The 17616-nt window shown below is 40.0% G+C and overlaps 1 long non-coding RNA gene across 1 annotated transcript in view; it reads right to left on the bottom strand.

Moving 5' to 3' along the window:
* Window positions 1–11764: 11764 nt before the first annotated feature.
* Window positions 11765–17616, bottom strand: part of LOC149919374 (uncharacterized) — a 32512-nt gene continuing 26660 nt past the window's right edge. Inside the window, exon 4 of the long non-coding RNA XR_016463550.1 lies at window positions 11765–12605. This is a non-coding gene — a long non-coding RNA (uncharacterized LOC149919374). The remainder of the gene's footprint in view (window positions 12606–17616) is intronic.

Below are 17616 nucleotides of genomic sequence, written 5' to 3'. Positions count from 1 at the left end.
TTTGACTGGGGTGAATTTGCTAAGATCAGTTCTTAATCCCCGATATCCACCTCACTCCACCCTGCCATGACCTCCTTGATTTTGCCTTTAGGCAAAACTGAAGGACCTCTCCTCCACCTACTTCTGCCCTGATTAGTGAACTGGAGTGGTTTGGCTGTGCTTTAATGTGTTTTACGTTACACAAGTCTAAAGTCGTAATGAAACTGAGCTGTGCTATACCTTAGGCAGAGAACCAACTGTTAAGTAGTGCTTGACCTAAAACTTCATAATTATGCTAAAATAACAAATACAGAAATGAGCCTAAAAACGCCAGGACTAGGCATGTCTTCACAGCATCTCCCTCAAAGGCAGTACAGTCTAGTAGAAGGAACAAGAAAAGCAGATTTTCCAGCACTGGCCTGACTTATGACCCTGGGCAACAATTTCCCCATTATCTTCCCTCGTGGTTGCCTTTTTCCCTACAGCTGAAAGCTTTCTGAGACAAGGACAATGTCTCATCCCAAGGCAAGACCTTTAGCAAGGCCTCTCATGCCATCATAATGGAACAGATTACCCAAGAAGACTCATTCTTGAAGTACAGTGCAAATCAGTGTCCTCATGCATCACACCCACAGTAGTGCTTTGATATGCCTTAGCAACTAAACTCATTTGCCCTTGCTGTCCTGTACATGAGTGCAAAACCCAAGAGTATCATGGGGACTTTTGATCTGGGTATGTGGGTGAAGTGGGAATGAGGAACATGTTCCACCTTCGTTATTTTGCTAAGGTTTGAGTTTTGATTGTTGGACTTATCTCCAATGTAGGACCTTCTAAAGAAAGCTCTACTCTGAGTTTGTTTGTTCATTTTTTCCGGTAGGAGCACATTTTCTTATTTTGCCACAGAAAAAAAGCAACACAATAAGGACAGAGGAAAAAGAAATAGTATATAAAGAAATATTTTGTCCAAAAGTTGATGCTTTGTTAGCAATTGCTTGAAAGGAATACATCTTGACAGCTTCTGTCACTCCTCTGAGATCTCTCCTCATCAGTATCTATCAAAGTTATTTATTGACTAGGAAGAAAATATGCAAATTCCAGTGAATTCTAAGAAATGGTTATAAAGAAAATATAAGAATTTGTTGGTAGTGAATTTATTAATGTTTGCACAAGGAGGCCTCATCGAAATTAATTCTCTAACAATTGCAATATTGATCACATAGCTACAGCTAGGGATTATAGTACCTTTAGTTTGGTATTTCACTGTTCATATAAGAAGACTATGGCTTTCAAACACATCTTTCTGAAAAATTAGGTAAAGTGATATCAAAAGCTTTCAAGGTTGACTGTCCTTAGGAGATATGTTGTGTTCTAGTCAAGGAATAGTCAATGTGCCATATGAACAGTTCATTTAATTAGAACATTTTTAATAGTTAATGAATGAAACAAAAAAATTTTGGAATGAAACAGAAATTCAGAATAATGTCTTTGCCAGCAATTTCATATGAGTCACAAGCAGGCAAAACTCACTGCTTGTTATTATCCTATACTAACTGTTCAAGTAACTCATCTGTTGGCTCAATGCAGCCTCTAAAATGCAGTTTTATAAAAATTGAATTTAGGTCAACGAAAATATTCTGATTTTTTAGCAAGTCAACAGAGTTCACAGTTTAGTAACAAAAATACTGACTTAATTCAACCATAATACAGGTAATTTTTTTCCTCAAATATTCAGATATTGATTTTTAAAACCTTACTGATTCAAATTTCAAATCAAAACTCTTTTAGATATAAATGCCAACATGCACCACAAAAAAAAAAAAAAAAAAAAAAAGAATGGTGCACCTGTTAATTCAACATTTTTTTCTGATAAATCCATGTGTTGATACCATCTCACATATTTTATCTTCTTGCTTTCTTTACATTTTATAAAATTAAAAATAATGAAAAAAAAGAAAGTGCCACATCCACATTCTCTTCATACACACACACATACAAAAAAAAGGAAATAGATAGCTCCAAAGTCCTTGTGGAACAAGTGGTGTGGTCTGCACGATTGCACTGTGTCATAAAGTGAAGAGCTGAGCAAGAGGAAATATTCTCTACCAGCGCAGGAGCCAGAGTGGTGGCTAGTGCTGGGGACTCAGACCAAGCTTTGTGGTGGGAGGAGGTGGGTGGTGAGATGCTTGCTCACCTCAACCTCTGAATTGCTGAATATCTCATCTTCAAAGAGGAAAATATTTGAATTAGTCCTCTCAGGAGAGAAATGAGTGAGCACTGCAATAATGGATACTCTACACCAACAGGATCACATAAATAAGAGAACATTAATTTGATTCCACTTGAGGAGAATTCTTCGAAGAACAACATGAGAGCAAAAGTGCATATGCTCTATCACCAGTATAAAAAATCATCAGTGGGTTTAAACCATAACCTCAGATCTCAAGCCTGATACCAGGACACTGGATGTCTACTTCTCTCTTTCTGATAGATGGAATTATAAAGAACTGGAAATGCCCATACACCCCAAAATGCACAGATCATCTTCACCCAAGACTGGGAATGCAGATGGAGAAGCACAATGCGGTCATCGTCCTCAGCCCAACTGCTGTTTCTATTTTTCACTCTGAGCTCTGAAGGGCACATTTCCAGGCACTGAAGTAGCATCAGCTTGTTCCACTCTCATGCAGCAGTTGACTTCTTCACCTGCTTAAGAGGGTCGCAAAGGAAACAGCTAACTCATCACTTTTGCTTGTCAGTTAAAACTACAAAGAGACCCTGAAAGGTTTTATCCGCTCTCGTCAAACTTCAGTTGGGAACAGCAGGTAGAAGCTGCACTTCGGTTTCTCTATTTCACCACGACGTGCTATAAATAGAAGGCTGTGTGCGGCTTTCTGGCTCTCTGAATACATGCCTCACACCTTCTCCATTTTTTTTTTAACACCCACATAAACATTTGCATGTCACTAGACCCACAGAGACACACATTTTCCACAACATGCATATCAAGAAGAAGAAAAAAAAAATAGTTGTGTGTGCGTGTGCAGGCTGTGTGTGTACGGGTGTCTGTGCACACGTGTGTTTGCACACAGCAAAGTTGGTGTTCATAAAAATACAGCTACAGCAGCTTGCATGTTTTGGCCTTTGGGACGCTTATAATCTCAATTTGCTGTTGTGGATGCATGTATAAATGTTTTTTTTCTGTCACTAGGTTGTGAGTTGGCATTATTAGTATTGGTGCTGTGTGTGTGGCAGTGATGTCCTTTTGCTCTTTCTGCTGTGCAATTTCTAAAGTGCATTAAGACTGGCCCAGTGCTGAGCTGCTTTGCTGACTGCACTGGGATTCCACCAAAGGAGAAGGGGAAGCTTAGCAGGAGCTGCAATCATCTCCTCTGGGCCAGCACTGGGGAAACCAAGCCAAGAAAATCTGGAACTGCAAAGGCAGTTGTAGACAGGAGCACTATGTGTGAAACAGTTGCATATTGCACCATATAGTTTGGGATCAATTATGTGAAAGGGGAGACCCCGGGGCATGCTGCTTGTTTCCAAAAGCATACTTAGCTGCTGACCCGGAGGAGCTGTGTGTGCCTCCTGCAAAGTGCTGAGTGCTGACAACACCGAGAGCCTTCGAGCATCTGAAGGGCTGGTTGGTTCCCTGCCCCGAGTCAGGGCTGCTTCCTGTTGAACAGTTCAAAGAATTAAAGCATAGCGCAGCTGCTCCACTTTCCGCTTACTGTACCCGAGCATTGCTGATTGCTCTGCCCTATATCAGCCTTATCAGCCTGCAGAACGTGCCCTCCTTGGCACTATTTAAGGCTTAGAATTAGGGTGGTTTTTTTTTTTTCGTTCATTTTTCCTTTTCTTTTTTCACAGTTGCAAAAGACAGGAGTGAAAAAAATCAAGAGGCTTGCTTCATTTTTCCCCCACTTTTCTTATTTTTCAAATTTTTAAGCTCCAGAACAGCCCTTCATCGTTGGCTTGAAAGTGTTGGGTTATAAAAATAAAGCGGAGGGTTTCTGTTTAAATTTTTTACTGACAGTTGAAAACTCAGCGATACTTTTCTAGACATTCTGACGTTTAAAAGGTACAGACAGTCCATTTAGACTTGTTTTTCCACTTTCCTCACTGATCCAACATTACATAAAGTGTTTTATGGCTGCACATGTATTCATATGACAGTAACTTGTCATGCAATACTTCTGTCATAGACTGGTTTTCGAAACCTGAATAGATGCACACAAGCTTGCAAGAATTGCTTCCTTTATTGACTCATGCCCAGGCATTGTGGCTTAGGCATACATCTTCTTAAAGGAAATGCGTACATTCATTAACTATAACAAACTTTTGCAAAAGATTGTCCCAAATAACAGTGTTAACTTCCCATAAATGTGAGTTAAATTCTCTCCGAAAGAGAGCAAAAACATAATTGGTTCAGCTGATTTGTTGTAAAATCATTGTAAGTCAGAAGAAAAAAAAAAAAAAAAAAGTGTTGTGATTGCCTTTTCACATTAAAAAGAAAGTGAACATATTTTGCATGCCAGCCACGTGGCCAGCCAACCTAAAAGTTTGCTGAGGCCTGCCTGGCAGATTAGGTCATGATAGACAGCAAAAGGAGATAGCCAGCGTGGTTCTCGGTCATGGTGAAACTGCTGGCGGGTCACTTGATGGCAGAGGAATCTGTAGCAGCCCAACTTTCTGCAAGTGATGAGGCAACATTAGCAGCCACAGGAACTACATGAAAAGTTTCTATGTTCAGCATGAAAAATGGGTTTTGGAAGTCAATTTCCCATGGCATTAAATTGATTGCAGGGGAAGGATACGGAATCACAGAAGCTGAGGCTCTGGTCTATCATTCAATTAAGGAACTGAGTGTATGAAATGTCTTGCTTTGTTGCTTTAACTAGACTGCAAATGTGTTTACAAGATAAAATAAAAGGAAATTGTTGTCTATTTTGTTTAAAATGTCCATCTTTTTGACCTTCCCAGGTCTATCAGTACCAACTGCTGCTATGTTGGGAAATAGCTCTGGAATGCAAAATGAACTTGAGAACAGAAACAGAAAAAAATCCAAGTGAGTACTTTCAGTTTCTGAAAATGGAATTCAGTCTTTTCTAGTAAGTCTAACTTTGCTCTCTGGTATTGCCTCTAAATCCCTCCTGCCAGTATAACAGAAGTTGTAGGAAAGCACCTGCTTATAACCTCCATTCTCCTTTGTGTATCCTGTAGAGAAGGTCCCTCATTACTGATGGAGTTCAATCATACTGTGTAGGAATTTATTCATTTGGAAATTTGCAACATTATTCTGAGGATTTTTTTAATTCTGTCTCCTTTCCAGCCTCCTGAAAGCAGTCAGATCATCACAGACCATGAAGGGAGTGTGTCCAGAGAAAGGCAACAAAGCTGTGAAGGTTCTGGAGCACAAGTCTTATGGGGAGCAGCTGACAGAACTGTGATTGTTCAGTTTGGAGAAGAGGAGGCTCAAGGGAGACCTTATTGATCTCTACAAATACCTGAAAGGAGGCTGTGGTGAGGTGGGAGGTAACCTCTTCTCCCAGTTAACTAGTGATAGGGTAAGAGATGATGGCCTTAAGCTGCACCAAGGGAGATCAGATTGGATTTTAGAAAAATGTTCTTCTAAGGAAGAGTGGTGATACACTGGAACAGGCTACCAGGGAGATGGAAGAGTCACTGTCCCAGGAGGTGTTCAAAAACCATGTAGATGTGGCACTGAGGGACGTATGTGGTTTAGTGGACATGTTGTTGGTTGGACTAGATGATCTTAGTGGCCATTCCAACCTTAATGATTTTATGGTTATAAGGACAGTTGGCAGTTATACTCCAATACAGATGCCCTGATCCTCAGCCTCTAGTCTTATCATGAGCAACACCAAAGGTAATAAAAGTGCAGTGTTGGCCGTGTAGCACAATGCAGTACAAACTTCAGAAGAGAACATGGAACCGTAAGGAAAAAACATCACTTTGGGCAGTATTAGAGACTTAACAGTGTGCATGAGTTTGAAGTACTCCTCCCCAAAAAAGGAATAAGACAATGAGAATCTTACAATGGTCAAAGGAGCAAGTGAACAAGAGTTTTAACAGCTGTTTCATATGCAGCAATGGATCCAGAGTTATGATGGAAGCCAGGCAAGATATCTTCCTGAGGGTCAAACTGAGTAGTGATAAGTAGTGGTTGCTGTATTCCTTCCTCTAGCTTAACATACATAAAAATTCAGAATAAAAAATGTGATTATATCTTCAACTGTTTAGGTTTTAGGCATCTAGACTAAAACAACAGTCTGCACTCTACTCCTAAAGGGTCGTGGCAAAGCACCAGACACATCTAGAAGCCAGTGAAGGACAATTATTTTAGAACAGGTTAAAATTTTAGATTGGCTGAGTATGGGGGTATGCAATGGGTCTCCTTGGCTATACATCCTAAAATAACTGGGATGTAAATGAAGTCCTCATTTCCAAGAAAAGCAATAAAACTTTTCAAATGATGTCAACAGGTGCTAAGGAATGCACTTATCATTAAGAAGATCCCTTCTGAATCACAGTTAAAAACTAATACAAAATAAAATTTCTTTTTCTGCTTTCCCACTTTTGGCTTGCAAACTTCTTCATTTTCTCTTTTAGGACTTCTCTTTAAATATGGGGCCAACAAATGAAGAATCCAAAATCCAAGAAAAAAAAGTGACTGATTTGGGTTTTTTGGCATAGTGTCAGTTTCCTGTTATCATTACCTATATTTATCAGCTAAAATTTATATCCTGACTTTCCTTTCGAAGCTGAAAAATGTTCAGCAGGCCTGTCACTCATCCTTCTATACTTTGAATTCCCAAACAACTAAGTGCAGGGAAGATAAGTGTGGGATGTCACTTCACTTTACCCATCTGAATTATGCATCTCATCTACATTATCTATCCAAACATCACCTGGGAGATAGGTACCTTCATAATATGCCTCATCTTAACTAGCCCGATTGTCAAAATTGCCCAGCCTGAGCCATGAGTTGCCCAACTTCTGCCTAGGATGTTTCCAGTCCTGAAAACAGAGAAAACAAAGAGAGAATCCCCTGAATGATGATAATCTTCCAACTGTGCAAACCATGCCAGCTCATCAGACCCCTCATAAAATGTAGTCACAATGCTTTCTTTGTCAAAGTCAGCAAAAAAACAGTTAAACAGAACTCTATAAATTCAGAGCTAAACTTTTCTTTGGGGCCCATAAGACCCCTCAGCCACCACCCCTACTCAGCAGGTATTTGCAATGCTTAGGCTTTCAGAATGAGGCCTTTGGGAGCTTGGATTTAGAGATGGAACAAGGAAGGCCAGCAAAATATTTATGTCATATGTCTTTTTTTGGGATATGATGTGGAGTCATGCAGTCATGTCATGCTCTTCCAGACTTGGCTGATGCTGAATAAAAACTGGATATATGCAAGATATGTTTCCAACCCTTTGAAATGCAAGATACTGAAGAGTGCTGATTGAACTACACGTTTTGAGGGATATGTGTTTAAGGACTCTGGATGCTCCAAAACAGGTATCTTTCCTGATTTGGATTTATCCAGAAAAGCTCATTAGGAGATCCTTGAGGATACTATGAAGGCCAAGAGAACCTAGAGTTCCCTTCATAGCATGCAAGCAAGGTTATATTCCATGATGTCTCCAAAGTACACCAAACCCAGACCAATGCAGGTAGTCAGAATATTTGGCCTTTTGAAGCCCTTTGGAGCACAGTAAAAGAACAAGATAGATAACCCTTTACAGAACAAGTTTCATTAATAAATATCTTTAATGTCCACAGTTTCCAAACTTCACTTTCCAAAGTCCACCACACTCAGCAAGAATGTGCTGAGGGAAATGTAAACTCTGTTCTTCCTGTAAGCCTGAACTGTAACACCAATAGTTTTCTGGGTATGCTCTGGGTCCCATCAAGCTACAAGGTGTAGGTTGGATTAGCTGATTTCCAGAGCTCTCCAAGTCATTAAAGCAGATTCTCTCTTAATTTAACACAAAACCATCTGCTTTGGTTACATTTTTCATGGCGTGATGTTCATATTTACCACTCTCCTGTTACATGCTATCCTGTGCAAAAGAAGGAAAGAGAGGAATGTATACATAACTTCAGAACAGAGTTTAATGGGAGAGTGTAATGCAATGCAAAACTTAAGCATCCATTAGTACATTACTTTTTCACCATATCAGTGCAATACATTTAATTCCCTTTCCCAAATCTCATTTAAAACAAACCATTTATTTTTTCAACTTCTCCCACAAGTGTTTTAATGCAGGATTTGGACACCTTTCAGAAGAATCCTGTGATGTAATGCATTTGAGAGACATAACAATATATGTGTAGTTTGGAAAAACTTTTGCAACATGAATAAAATAACTACTCATTTCAAAAGGCAAAATCTGACTTGCGGTCAAAGGTTTTAAAGAAGGTGAGGAGAACAGAAAATGCTTTCGTAATTAATGTTGTTAGACTATCACGTACAACCATTTGTGTCTATATACATAGCATAGTGCTAGGTGAGGTAGTAAAAGGAGCAAAGCTCCATACATTTCTTTTCCTCCTTAGAAAGGTCAAGAGTCACATGTTGGCAAAGGAGCAGTGCTTCCAGAACTCAAGCTGTAATCATAGAATCAAAAAAAATCCTGAGCTGGAAGGGACTCTCAAGGATCACTGAGTCTAGCTCCTGGCTGAAGGAGCCCATAGACCACCCAAAAATCAAACCATATTTCAAAGAGCATTGTCCAAACGCATTTTGAATTCCAACAGGCTTGATGCCGTGACCATTGCACTGGAGAGCCTGTTCCAGTAATAATAATAATAACAATAATAATCTATTCCATACATTTCCACACTGTGCTGTAGCTCTAGCTAATGATTTCAACAAGTAAGATTCATCAGAACTAAAATGACAACTGATCCAGTGTGACTTCCTCATCTTAAATAAGATATTTTTAGAAGTCTAAAATGCTTGCCCGTGAACACTGGGCTCAGCTGCCCATCATCTAGAGTCCTTCAAACCTGAAGGTTCAGATTACTCAACAGCCTTTATTCCACTTCCATCCAACTACGAATTGCAGCCATCAAGTACCACGGTCCTTCATGAGGGGACTTCTCAGCTACTACTGAGCAGCATGCTGTTTCAGAGCCAATAGTGACTATACTCACACAAAGAAAGGACCTTTCTCTGTCTGTAGCCCTGCTTTGAACTTCAGGAGAATTAAATGGAAGCCTGAGACACTGAGGTCTCAAGTGAAATACCTCACCTGTAAAATTCTCTGTTTCTCATGCTGTGGTATCAGGATTTCTACTGTGCTTAGTGCAGACGGGTTCATGGGAATTTGCATAAATGCAACCCACAGCCAAGCTAGTTCTGTACTGACACAACACTCAAATGAGCTTTTAGATTTTCACCTTGTTTTCCTAACTCAAGAAAGTCTCAATTTCATCTTTCTAAGCTAGTCAATCATTGTTCATCCTTCTGCTTTTATTTAAAAGCCGAATATACATACTATCCACTGATCAATATTTACCACCTGTGTGTTCAGCATCACAGGATATGCATCTGTGACACCCTGGCCAAATCCTGTAAGTATCATAGTTAATGACAAATGCAAAAATGCTTGAAAACTGGGCCCTCTTTTCAGGAATGTCTAGGTCCCTCTGCATGGTCCCTTCCTTCTATTGTACTGACTGCACCATTCAGTTGAGTGTCATAGAAAACTTGCTGATGATGCGTGTCATCCAACCTGGTCTTGTACACATTCAGCCTCATGAAGAGGTCTTGGACTTATTCTGCTCTTACACTGGGAAGGATTTTGCTCCCCTGATCCCCACAGAATCACAATCACAAGGATTTGACCTGAAGCAAATTAAACTGAAATTACACTTCAGACTCAAATAAGATCTTAAATACATAAAAATTCTCAAGAAATGATTGTAGTGTATTTCCAGGGAAAAAAATAAGGAAAGCAAAAATACAGCAAAATACTTTTTGACCAAAGAAGGACAAACTTGTGGCTGGAAGAGGATGCACTTTCAAAAATATTTTTCCCTGTATCCGGAATCATCTTTGTTAGCTCAGTAAGAATTATAATAATGGGGTGTGCCTGTGAGACAGATAACTATCTGTAAAACACTGAAGTTATGCTCACACTGTATTGCCAAAGCCCTAGAGATTAATTTTTAACAGGATGCCTGATATTCTTCCCACCCTCAAAATCTCTTCAAACACCCTGTACAGCTTCCTTGCTTGCACTTTTTAGGATATGCTAAGAATATAAGACTGAATCAAGGACATTATCATTAACTGAGCAGAAAAACTGGTCTCAGGATTTCAGATAAAAGATCTTATTCAGGACCAGCTAGTGGTAGATCAGTGAAACAAAAGCAGTGGATCTTTCATGGCCTCCATTAGGCTATCTCCCTTGCTCTCATTCTGCCTGAGGTTAGGCTGGGTGATTGCATCTTGCTATCCCCTTTGCTGGTAAACTGCATTCTTCTTCAGTCAATGTTTCTCTTGAAGGAAAATCCCTATGGTTTGTTACCACATGCACTCCCACTTGTTCCGGACAGGGATAGATGGGGAACACTGATACTGCGGTGAGATGGGGAAGGTTCTGTTTTCCCCATGAGCCAAAAATCCTATGCTCAGCACAACAATAGTCCAAGAGCAGCTGGGTCTTTGCCTGTATTAATTTGGAGATGAGATGTTGACAATTTTCACCACTATGCCTAGAGGATGAACAGCATGTGGGCTCTCTCTGATCCCTTCACTAGTGTTGGGACAATATTGTAGGAAGAGAAATAGATGACCACAAAAAACCACCACAAAAACTTCCTTGGGAGTGCCCTTTTATTTTAACCAGAACAAGAAAATACCGTGTGACTTCATTGTCCTTTATAATTGAAGTTGAAACCATTGGCAACATAATACTTTTGTATACATATTTGTGACATAAAAAGTCTCTCCTATGAATGGTGGTTTGATTAAACAAGTAGAGAGAAGGAACAAGTTGCTGATTATATCTTCCTGCTTATCCTATAAAGCTATGACATTAAATCCCAGGGAAAAAGAATGTCTCCTTTGGAAAAGTAGTTACATGAAAGAGCAATCAGCAACATAAACTAAAGGAGATCCTGGTCTCGCTTACATTACTTAACCTGTTGATATGCTGACTCCAGCCCATTTTTGCCTGTTATGTCTCTGATAAGGGAGTCAGGGTTTTTCACCATGAGGTGCTGGAGTGACATCCGTACTCTGACGTCCAAGGTGCTCATCCAACATGGCCATTTTCTAGCTCTTGTTTTCCATACTGCTGAACTCTTTTCTACTGCTTCACTGGGAAAATATTCTAACTTCTGCCATATGTGGAAAGAAAGGAATTCACTGATCAAGTAATGGATTTCTTCACGAAATCACATGTTAATATTTTACTTATTTCTCCATGTCCCATTTCTAGCAACAGGTACAACAGGGATGAAGACAGCAGCACCTTCACCTTGTGTTATTTATGGAACACTCCAACTTAACCTATCTCTCTTCCTTAAACTGGCCCCCTGATATTCATCTCAGATCCACACTACAGATGTCCATCTGTGGGTAGATAGGTAAAACCGCCTAACAGTGTCTACGGTCTGCATAGGCCTGTCCAAATCACACAGCTGCAGAACCCCAAAGCAGCTACCCTGCACCACCATAATACTGTGCCAAGGAGAAAGGGGTAGATTAATGTGTGATTTATTACTTCTTTTTTTTTTTTTTTTTTTTTTTTGGTATGAACACATACATATTCACAGGAATGTGGTGATGTGCAAGGACATCACTTGCTCTCCATACATGAAGAAGCACCTTGGAGCTGAGTTCCCTGCAGGGCACCCCTCATATTCAAAAAAACTTGTCATTTCTCCCAAACAAGGGAGGAAGGAAGAGCTTGTGGTTAATGCAGCAAATGGAGGCTCAGGAAATCTATATTCATATCCTGGTTCTACCACAGACTTCCTGTGTGACTTTGGGCAAGTCCCCTAATCTCTCTCTCTGCCTCCCTTCCCTCTGTGGATTAAATAGCTCTCAGTCCTAGTGGGATTCAGATCTTAAATGGCCTTATATAACAAGTGAATACTTATACATGTGGACCAATCTTTGCTTATTTATGTGTGATCAGCTAAAAGGACTCAAAGCTTTACTGTTCAGAAATAATATCCATTATCCACATTACACCCCACCAACCATGTGTTAATTGACTTGAAAAGGTAATTCTGAAGTCTTAAATGATAAAAGTCTGTTGTTTGAAATGGGTCTGATATTTTCTTTGCTTTGTGTGCATCGCTGGTTTACTGAGGTGGAGACCAGGACAATTTTTTAACTGTGCTTTATTTGTGATAAAATTATCCATGATGAGAAACATCACCTAAACAAAACTAGTCCCTAATTTATGCTTGCAAGGGTACCTTATTGTTTTAAAAAAGACATCCGGATTAGACTGTCAGCAACCCAATGTATTGTCTCTACTACATTCCTACAGCTGACCGAAACCATGTTTTCACATGTGCTTGTTTCAGGACAATCAAGGGTCGTCTTCTCCATCCAGTTACTCCCACTTCACCTACTCCTGCAAAAGTGTAGAAGGTGTATTAATCTTCAGTATGGCATTTGATTATTGGACGTTATTTGAGACGGGTTGGCTTTATCACACTGTCTAATGATGTTTAAAGCAACTCAGGAGGTACCAAAATCAAAAAGTGGATTTTCATCCAAAGCTTTTCCATTAGAAAGTAAAAATGTGACAAACTGGTGCTGTAAAAAAAAATAGAGAACGGGTTGGCAAGTCCATCAAAACCAGATGTTCTCACTCTTATAAGGTGAAAAAAGGGCTGTGAGGTTTGATTTAAAACATACATTCTGTTCTCACATCCCTTTGAAGCAAACATGTTGGATAATTCGAAGTCTCCCTCTTACACAAACATCACAAACATTTCCTGTTGGTAACTATAAAAGGACAGTCAAGCTAAGTAAACAATCCTCTTGATAGTTGTGTCTAAGCAGGAAAGCCCTGTATTCTTCACCAATAGTTCCATTGATGACCACAATTGTTCTGGTTATTGTTTGTATTCATCGTAACACTGATTATAGCAAAAGATGAAAACAGGAACTTCCTTAAACTTATGAAATGCTTGCAATAGAGACTTGAATGTTGCTGGATGTTTGTGTGTTGACTGAAAAAGGAGGAGCCAGTTCATCAGCTTTTGTAGACCACTGTCTTCACCGAAGTAAAGCTAAGTAGCTGAAGGCCTTCGTCAAGGCATGCTGTGCTACCCAAGAGCTCAAAATGCCCTAGATTTCTTCATCCACCATTTTCTTGTGTCATGAGGTAAGGACAAATTGAGGTTAGATAAAATTAAATAATGAGACCAAAAGAATATAAGGAGTTCATAGCAGAGTTTGGATAGGACACAGGCTTCCTGTCCCATTGTAAGAGTCCCATAGAAGTGCTCTTAAGGCATTTGCTGTACTCAGACAGCCCATATACTGTCTCCTTTTCTGTATTCTTCCCTTTCATTTATTATTTCTATCATTATTATCTTATTAGTCTACCTGATAAGGAGCCTATACATTTCTTACAGATTTAATTTACCACAGAGGAAATCCTTAATCAGCCACTGAGTTATAAAGAACCATCTGCCACAATCAGTACTAAACACCCATTCACAGCATTTTCAACTCCTACTACACCACCAGTGGTCAACCTCTTCAACATCATGTGAAGAAACATACCCACCTTGGGTTAGATACTGGAGCTATAGCTTTGAAGTGGATGATGTATGCTAACATCTTCCTCTCCCCAGCAGAGCCCTATAGTTTATTTTGGATTCTCAATTCTGTGTTCTAATCAGTCCTCAGAACCAAGGCAGACAAACAGTAGATATATCACTTATAATATCACGTCATCCCAAATTGTGCCTGGCTTGCTATTTGTTCTTTCTCCCCATATGACCAAGATTAAACCACAGATCAAACTTAGAATAGTGAACTTCAAATTGTCCAATCAACCAACTTACCTTCTTTATCTGACTGGGTTTCCCACAGCTTAATAATTTTAATACAGTGTCTCAGGATAATGCAGTATTTAACAAGACAATGTGTTTAAAAATGCCTCAAATGTCTGAAAACATTACTTGGATTAAGCGCAGAAATTTGATATTTTGTCATCTACTAAATTATGCTTGTAATATTTTTGTCTGACAACCCTGAAATTACATCAATGGCATAGGGAGACACAGCTTGGGAAGAGAAGGATCTTCTGTCATAACTGCAAAAAAGAACCAAAAAAAAAAGCAGTAAAAAATGTAAGGGGATGCTGTAAGAACCAGTAAGTTCTGCTTCCAACTACAAACCTGAAATTGTTATGAAAGGTGTGTTATCAAGGAGGCGGGGGACCATGGTCATTGTTGTCATTTTCTGATCCAATAATCTATATATCCTGAGCTTGAGAAGGGAATCTCAGCTTTCTGGGTGCACGCTGAGACTCATGAATGTAACAGTTTGCTCCTCGCTTGCCCTAAGATCTCCATGCCATATGTAGATGAGATTCTCAAATTTTCTACACCACTTTTCTAAATCTCTTTTCTAAATATGTGTATGTAGACAGGAACCACTTTTCAAGAAAGGTGTTCCAGAAGAGAGCAGACAGCTGAAGGTCAGGGAGATAACTTCCTGAAAATCCCTTGAATCGGGTGGATAGGGACCAGCCTTCACATTTGTCCTGCCTAAGACTCAGAGAGTATTACCATGTTTTTTAAAACATTGTCAAGCTCAGAATCAGCATAGCATCTAGTGAAAAAGGGGGCAAAAACTATTCTAATGAACATTCTGTTCAGCTTGCAAAATGATTTGTGTTGCCTGTGTGTAAAAGTTTTTATGTGAAGTTGTTTGGACTTGCTAAAAAATAGTTCAGTTCTTTTTCCAAATGCATTGACTTTGTTATCATGTATGGCCTCAAGGAAATCCCTTGTGATTACTCTTGGTTCTCCGTCTGTAAAAAGCCAATCACAACTCTCCCATTTCCATGTGAGTTGCAGATGCCCAGTGTGAGGAGCAATCCCTAACATGTACAGTAGCTGCACCACAGAACTCCAAGAGGACACCCACATCCAGAGTCCACCACAAGGAGAAATTCAGGGAATTGCACATCTTGGAAAGGACCCCCCAGCCAACTCCATGTAACTCAGAAATTGTTGGGAATTTAAAGCCCAGCACATGAACTCAGAACTTTTCAGCCCATCTCTCAGTAAATCTGCAGGACTCAGCTGCCCAGCTTGAACTTTCAGCGCTCACCACTGCAGCTGATGGCTGTTATCCTTCTCTATAAACAACTCACAGTAAAACCAGCGCAGTCAATAGAATAGCCAAGAAATCTTAATGTTTCTCCATCATTTAAGTGTGATTTGCTTCCACTATAAGCCATTCCATCCAGTTAAGTGGCTTGCTGTTACTATTTTACCCCAAATGACATCACCATTTGGCTTTCTCAGCATACCTCTTTGGCTCTAACCCCCCTTGGCACTTTTCCCTGTAAACAGGGCCTGATTAATGTTGCAGAAGAAGGACTGTGAATCATGTATTCCATTCTCTTATGGGAAGTCAAAATGTCAATTTTTCCTAGTTTTGAGTGCAGAGAATTGGGATATTTAATGCAAAATCCCTAGCAACAACACAGAAACTGCAGTCTGAGCCCACAGCTGCAACCTTCCCAACATACTTTCTGTAACAGCAGCTGATGAATCACCCACTAGAAGACATGCACTTAAAAAAAATGTGAAACAGCATTCACCGATGCTGCCTATTATTACCCAGCCCCAAACACATCACAAGCATAGTCTTTGATAAGGAAAGAGCCCTCACACACACATCCACAAATCTCCACAAGGCTGTATAAAGGCTGAATGGAAATAGTCCGACAGCCACAGATGTTCCCTCTTCAATCCTGGGTGGCAGCATTTTATTGCCCACAGTACCCATCACTACTAGCATTTCCAGCTGGTGGTGAAAAGTCAACACTTGTTCTGAACTTTTGCTTTACAAATGCAAGGAAATTTAAAACACAGGTTTGCAGAAAGGCTCAGAGACCCCACTGCAGTCTATTCTCTTTCCTTCCAGGACTTTTTTCTCTGCTTCTCAAAACAAAATGACAAATAAAAACTTAAAGCTTAATTTTCAATCAGACTGTGATATGGGTTGTGTGCATAGTGAGCTTGGACACAATGAGAGAGTTCCAAGAAAGGATGCTGTATAGGAAAGGCTCGGGAAATGTGTGGAGAGTAATGCTGTTCTTAAAAAGCACCTTCTTGACAAGTGGTGCAACTTGCTCTCTGACACGTTTTATTTCCTGCTAGTGATATGACTAACACTGTAACAAGTGAACCTGAAAAACAGTCAATGGTTAAGGGAAACAGAGGGCCACTTCTCTGCAGGAAGATAATTTCAAACATATATTGAATTTACCAACTTAACAGGTGTGGATGACCAATTCCTGGAGATTGACAAGAGCATCCAGAATGACTTGGGACAGAGCCCACTGATATGCACTGGAAAGGGAATTCTCCCTAAGAAAAACCTCCTTGACAGAAATTAACTGATATCGAATATTAGATATGTACATGTGACAAGTGGAGTCATTCATAGATAACAAGGTCAAGAGCTGAAAAGCAATCCACTTTAGCCTCAATACTATCACTGAGTATTTCTTGAGCATTATCACTGTTCATTCAGGATATGACTGTATTGTGTCAGGTGCTGTAGAAACACACCAAGCATGCTTGACTCAAAGGTATTTCATATGTCAGTATAAATGCAGAATATATCAAATGCTTGTTTTATGGCTGTGGCATAAAGATTTGGGCTGGGATGTAACTTCAGGAAGGTCCTAGAGGAGAAAGGAAAGAGAATTCCTCCCTCTTCTATTCAGTCTCCACCTTCTTGCAAGATTGGAACATCCTGGGTTTATGAAATGGTTGGAACATCCTGGGTTTATGAAATGCTTGTGCAAACCTACTAGAGAGGCAGGCAACTTTTTCAGAGCACACCACATGTGCTGCATTTCATGTGATGGAGAGAGGTAGCCCAGATTTTCACCCTCTCACTGCTATGGATGTTGGTAGTCCTAGCTTTTCCTTTAGCCTTGCCTATCAGGAAATCCACTTTACTACCCTTGCACCTACTTAGAAAACCATCCTTCTCTTCCTTTTTTCCTGATCAGCAGCCAGTCCAGACTGGCTACATAGGATTGACATCAAACATGATTTTGCATGAGGACGCATAACTCTTGGTACTAAGAGCAAATAAAGCCCACAGCAGTATTGCTGTTCTGTGTCAGTGATGTAACTGTGCTGCTCTCCATTTGCATGACACCCAGAGTAAGAGAGGCAGCGAGAAATGCAGCCACACTTGAGTGGGCAGAGGTAAGTATCCAGTTGACTCAGCAGCATTCTGCACTAGGGTGAAAATCTAAGGCAGCTGGAGGGACAAGAGAGGAACTCGCCTGACGAATGAGTTTGTTATGTAGATATCTTTGTGTGGGGGAAAAAAATAGCTGTAAGGTTTTCTTCAGCAACTCTGTGTTGATA

The sequence above is a fragment of the Phasianus colchicus genome, chromosome 1, assembly GCF_987193195.1.
Source record: "Phasianus colchicus chromosome 1, bPhaCol1.hap1.1, whole genome shotgun sequence".
NCBI classification, from domain to species: domain Eukaryota; kingdom Metazoa; phylum Chordata; class Aves; order Galliformes; family Phasianidae; genus Phasianus; species Phasianus colchicus.
Note: the sequence above shows the minus strand (reverse complement) of the source record. Positions and strands in the feature narration are given on the sequence as shown.